Genomic DNA, 5,845 nt, shown 5'->3' on the forward strand with positions numbered 1-5,845 from the left:
AAAAAAAAAAAAAAAAAAAAAAAAAAAAAAAAGGAGCATAATTTCCTTAAGTAATACCCCCTACCTTGTTCAATTTTATATTAAACATTTTCATTCATTCTCTTATTCAACATTTGTGACATAATAATTTTGGTATATCCTTAAGGTGAAATACTATTGTCTTTAAAACACTTTGGAAAAATTTTTTTGACATGTTCACCATATAATGACATGTGATAATGTAAATGACAAATAGAATGATTTCAATTAAATAGACATACATATGCATTTTAAAAGCGTGAAAGGATTCACACCAAAATGGTAGTAGTTATTATCTTTGGGAAGTGAGATTATTGGTTATCTTTATTTTCTTCATTATACTTCACTGTATGTTCCCAATTTTCTAAAAGTATTCAGTAATATTTAATAAGTTGAGTATCTGGTATGTGTCAAGTTTTGTGCCAGACTGTGGGGTGGAGGCCTTGGGAGGTGCTTAGGGAGGCTGACCTGGAAACACGTTACAACTGTGTAGGAAATGCATCAGAAGCACAACCAGAGAGATGGTAAGAAGGGGCTGGCAGCAGTTAGAAACAGCATCCCTAGGAAAGTTACATCCGGTAAAGTATTAAAGTTGACAAATTGTTCACCGGGTAGAGAAACATGGGCATCACATTTCAGAAACAGAAAATAACATATACAGATGTATGAAGGTGGCCTGCAAAAAACTAATCTAAATAATTAACAGGGGTTATCATAGGTGAAGAATCAGCATTTGGGGAAAAATGCTTATCTTCTCAAAGAATCGAGGAAATATTAATACAAACTAAAGTCACTACGAGACACTGCCTTGTCCATCAGATTAGCAAAGAAGAAAAATGACTTACAGTAGGCGAGGGAGCAGTGAGTCACACACTCTGTTCTGGTGAGAATGAGGATAGGTCTGGCCATTCTTGGAGGCAATGTAGCAACATGTGTTTAGGCTCAGCAATTTCTTGATTCTATAAAGCTGCAATCCAAAGAGCTGAATTTGAGATGTAGACAAAGATCTATGCATTCAGATGTTCATATTGATTTCATTCACTCATTCATCTATTTACTTTGGGCAGGGGGTTCACAGGTGTTCACTGTATTATTTTGCTGGCATATGTGAATATGTGTTCTTTTGTATGCATCAAATATTAAATAATTAAAAGATTTTAAAATCTGAGCTAAATATACATGTTACATTTCTATAGCACTTCCAAATCATTTCATCCTCATTATCTTATTTGATTATGACCTTTCTAAAAGTTGGGCAGGGGGAGCCTTATTCTGGGAAAATCATAAGCATGTGGTTCAGCATGCCACCTCTTTCCCTGTCCCTTTTCTAGAAAATCTGATCCACCCTTAGATCTTGAAAACTACAGCCCCATGTAGCACAGGATCTCCCACCACAACTGCTGGTTAGAGTGAGGCTATCTGCAATATCAAAACTAGAACCAACCTTGCATATCCACCAGTAGGAAAGTGTGACCTCCACTTTGGAATGAAGGATTAACATGTAGCCAGAAGGCATAATAGTTTTGGGTTTTGTTTTGTTTTGTTTTTTTGAAATAGAGTTTCGCTCTTGTTGCCCAGGCTGGAGTGCAATGGTGCGATCTCGGCTCACTGCAACGTCTGCCTCCCAGGTTCAAGCGATTCTCCTGCCTCAACCTCCAGAGTAGCTGGGATTACAGGCGCCTGCTACCACGCCCAGCTAATTTTTTGTATTTTTAGTAGAGACAGGGTTTCACCACGTTGGGCAAGCTGGTCTTGAACTCCTGAGCTCAGGCAATCCACCCACCTTGGCCTCCCAAAGTGCTAGGATTACAGGCGTGAGCCCCCACACCCAGCCCTGGTAATTTTTTTTAAACAGTGTAGATTTATGTAGAATTTGCCCCCAAATGGGTCTGTAATTTCTCATTTCTTTGTAATCCCCTAGTACTCTACCTAGAAGACACTTAGATGTAGTTAAGCAACTGATATCCTGAGCAAGCCCTAGGAAAATGGAGTGTGTTAAGAAGAATTAAAAAAACAAGAAAAAGAAAAAAAAAATTCACATCACTTTTTTCTCTTTTCCTAATGCTGCATAAAGCACAGCTCTGTTGCAAGATAATATCTAACACTCAATTTGATAAACCTGTGTTGGTTGAGCACTTACTATGTGCCAAGCACTGAGCTATGTCCTTGAGTTGCTACCCAACGTGAAATTTTAGTCTATCCAATTTTCTGACATCTCTTGTCTCCACACAGGTGTCCACTAAACTATTTCCCCTACTGGTTATGATACATTACGGAATAATCTCACTTCCTGGGTGAAAAATAATTTACATTTCTCTCTTGACAGCTGTGTTTCAATAGCCTTCCACTGACCTACATACCTCAGGTATGGGCATGTGTGTATCTGGCATTTTCCTCCTTGCTGGGTGCCAGCTTTATGAGACATAATCCACAAACAGTTCAAATACCTACTTACACTTAAGAATCTACCTGTCTATATATATCCAGAAGCTTCAGTCTCTCCCCACCCTTATGTATATTAGTGCTAATGAACATGAGCATTAAAACTAATCTGTTCATCACAGACTAACTTCTGATTGTCACAAACAACTATCTGACTGAATCATCTTTGGCAGTTTGATTCTTTTCAAGAAAAAACCTCTACTGAAAACGATTAAGACAAATGAGTTAAAATTCTCCCCCAAACATACTGATAGCCAAAAGGTGCTTAACCTATTATAAGATTAACAACAGTACAATTAATAGTAATAGCTCCCATTTACTAAGTGCTTTACTGTGTGCTAGGCACTGTGCTACTCTCATTATGAATATCTAATTTTGACCTCACAACAGCCCATTTTACAGATGAGTAGACTGACTTCAGAAAGAAGTATATGGAGCTAGGGCTCCAATCCCGGGTCTGTCTCTATCCTCTAAATGCTAATATGTGATACTACTAACACTGTTTTAAAAAGTTTTCAATTGTACATGTAGATAGAACTTTTTCTATCTATATACGCTAATATATTTGTTTATTAATATGCATATATATGAAATTGGTAAATTTACCAGAGTACAATTATTCTAATAAACAACCTCATAGTTCTATAGTTAAAATAGGCCTGAACTCATTTTGTTGAAAGTCCCTGCTTTTTATCTGAACAGTGCCTACAAAACTTCAAAAAAAATCTGTTTGCATTTTACCGAAGCCCCTCAGTTCTTAAGGCCTTTTCTCCACACTGTCCAGGAGAGCTCAGAAGAGACACTCTTAGGGACTCAGTCGCCATGGCAACTGCCAAGCTGCAGGGCCTCCAGCTGGGAGGTGGGCCTGGAAGGTTGTGGAAAATACAGAAGGCAGCCCCAGGGTGGTTTCCACAGTTTCCCTGGCCTTGGCCATCCCACCAGGAAGCAGAAGGCACCCTGACCAGCCCCTCTGCAGAGATCAACCATGGCCGGCCTGGGACTGTTTTTCATCTTTTTGAAGGGGTTAATGGGTAAAAGGAAATGGATCGCTCCATTTCTACGTAAGAACGACAAGAAGATCATTTCTTACTGAAGAAACGAAGTGCAGAGGAACCGCGGCCACTGTTGCCCTCCACTCTCCTGAGGGCGTTCCCCTCGGCCCTCGCTCCTCCCTGCAGAGCGGCACTTGCACGAACTTCCCGCTTGGGGATTATGGGAAGGGCCTCTGTGGATGATGGGAAAGCCCCGCAGGGGATAATGGGAAGGCCTCGCGGGGGATGATGGGAGACCCCTGCCAGAGGAAGATGGGCAGCCCCTTTTGATTTTTAAGCGGTGGAAGAGGATTTCCTCTCATTTTCCAGTAAGGAAAAACCTTCTGATGATGTCCTCGTCTTTCTGCCTCTCATCTTCCCACCACTCCCACGCCCCAGGAAAGGAGGAAGATGGGCTGAGCAAGCATTTTGAGGGCCTTCAGAATTGGAAAGCGCTGCTTCTGGCATTACCCGGCATTTCCAGGTCACTGTGGGGTCAGGGGTCAGGGATCATGGGGCTCTGAGTGAGGCATCCGCTTGGCTTGATGAAGTCCTCCTTGGGTTTCCTGGGTGTGCAGAGAGGCGCCCAGCGCTCCGACTGCCTCTTGGCAGCTGTGGCTTTCAGCTGAATCTGGGCTAGGGTGCAGCTTCTTTCTGGAAAGAGGAATTTAGAATCCAGTCCAGGTGCTGCTGCAGGAGGTGCTGGGAGGCCCATCCTGTTGTTCACCCCTTCTTGCCTTTGTCAATTATTTGGATAATTGCTAAACCCACAGTGTAGTGAAATTACTATAGATTGAAAGATTCGTGAGGGAAGACCCTGGCAAATTTGTATGGGATAGAGATCAAATTGTAAACCTTAGGATTTAATAGCTGTAGCTAGATGTCTAGTTGCTAAGGATGTGATCCAGAGCAGGGTTTGCTTAACCATGTAGTTTGCTTAAGCCACTCCCTGGTGTTTGCAATCCAAGGCATTTGAACCAGTGGTCCTCTGCTTGGTAGATGCTTTACAGTCACTGCCAGAAAACTAGTTATTTCTTTATCACAGATCTGGGAGGCAGTATAGTGATGAGCAACAGTTGCTCTTGGGTCTGATGGCTCGATTTGAATCCCACTGGCTGTATGATCTTGGGCAATGATCTTAACTGCTGTGGGCCAAAGTTAAGGCTGTTGAGGCAGAAATTGATAAAGGCTTATTGAAAGTCAAATTTGAAGATTGAATGGGGAAGGCACAGCAACAAAGTTGGGTGTGTTCCAAAGTCTGTTACAAGTTGCAATGGTTTTATAAGAAAGTTGAGGAATGGGAAGGGGACTCCTCATATTGGAGTTGTCTTTTTTCATTGGAGGGATGATATAGAGGTTACAATCAATGGCTACGGATGACAACACACAGGCTAAAATGTTTTCTGCGTATGCACAAGACAATCAGTGAAATGTCATGATTTAGAAACAAATCAGTATCCTTTTCAGTGTCAGTCGTTACGTATTAATTAGTACATCAACAGTCTGAGGAACTCATGATAAGATTTGAGAGATTCACAGTAAGATTTTTTACTCAAGTACAAAATGTGAAACATGAATCATAAGACCTTTTCCAAGTAGTTAAAATATAGTTTATTCTTTTAAGTATAGGCGTGCATGACTTCACTCATGCCTGGCATGGCCTTAGGTCCTGTTTATAAGTTGGTATCTTACTGCCACAGAGTCCATTCTGTCAGTCTTATGATCTCTAGTTTAACATTAATGCTGGTTAGTTGTTGTGTCTAAATGGCAAAAGGGTATTAGTGAGGCATTTCTGACCTCCCTTCCCATCATGGCTGATAACTCAGTTTTTAAGGTTTCTGGAGTCCCCTTGGTCAAGAGGGGGTCCATTCAGTTGGCTGTAGTGGGGCTTAGGAGGTTATTTTTAGTTTATACCCCTCTATAACTCCCTTTCCTTAGATGTACAATGGAGAAATGATAGTGAGGATTTAATAAGATAACTCATAAAATTCTTAAAACAGCACCCACATGCAGTGTCAGAACTTAGTAAACATTGGTTACTGTCATTGTTAGGACAAATTTGAAAGTTGAATTTCTGACATTTTAAATGTAAAAAATGACTGTTTATTTGCATATACTTGATTATGTTACCATTCTACATTTTTAACATTTAAAATACTTTTGGCATTTTATTATAAAAATAAGACATGCTCAATTGTAGTAACTGGGAAATTGCCAATATGTAGAAAAGAAAATAATAATCATTTGTTATCCCCAACTCCCCACTTTTCCCCATAAGAAAAGCTGTTAAATTTTGGTGTTTACAACATTTTTATCTTTGCAACTAAAAATCGACATAATTTTGGATTCTTGTG

General features: G+C 40.3%; 1 protein-coding gene across 2 annotated transcripts in view; it reads right to left on the reverse strand.

The window, feature by feature from the left end:
* The window catches only part of SLC37A1 (solute carrier family 37 (glucose-6-phosphate transporter), member 1), an 89,099-nt gene that overhangs the window by 81,826 nt on the left and 1,428 nt on the right, over nucleotides 1–5,845 (reverse strand). Inside the window, exons 1-2 of one of the 2 annotated variants that reach the window (XM_012002563.1) lie at nucleotides 3,551–3,665; nucleotides 864–985 (exon numbers count right to left, since the gene is read on the reverse strand). The gene's annotated coding sequence lies outside the window, so the exon portion shown is untranslated. Of the gene's footprint in view, nucleotides 1–863; nucleotides 986–3,550; nucleotides 3,666–5,845 lie in introns of those variants that run through there. The other variant, XM_012002565.1, reaches the window with a different exon arrangement.

The sequence above is a fragment of the Mandrillus leucophaeus genome, unplaced genomic scaffold, assembly GCF_000951045.1.
Source record: "Mandrillus leucophaeus isolate KB7577 unplaced genomic scaffold, Mleu.le_1.0 Scaffold69, whole genome shotgun sequence".
Classification (NCBI taxonomy): domain Eukaryota; kingdom Metazoa; phylum Chordata; class Mammalia; order Primates; family Cercopithecidae; genus Mandrillus; species Mandrillus leucophaeus.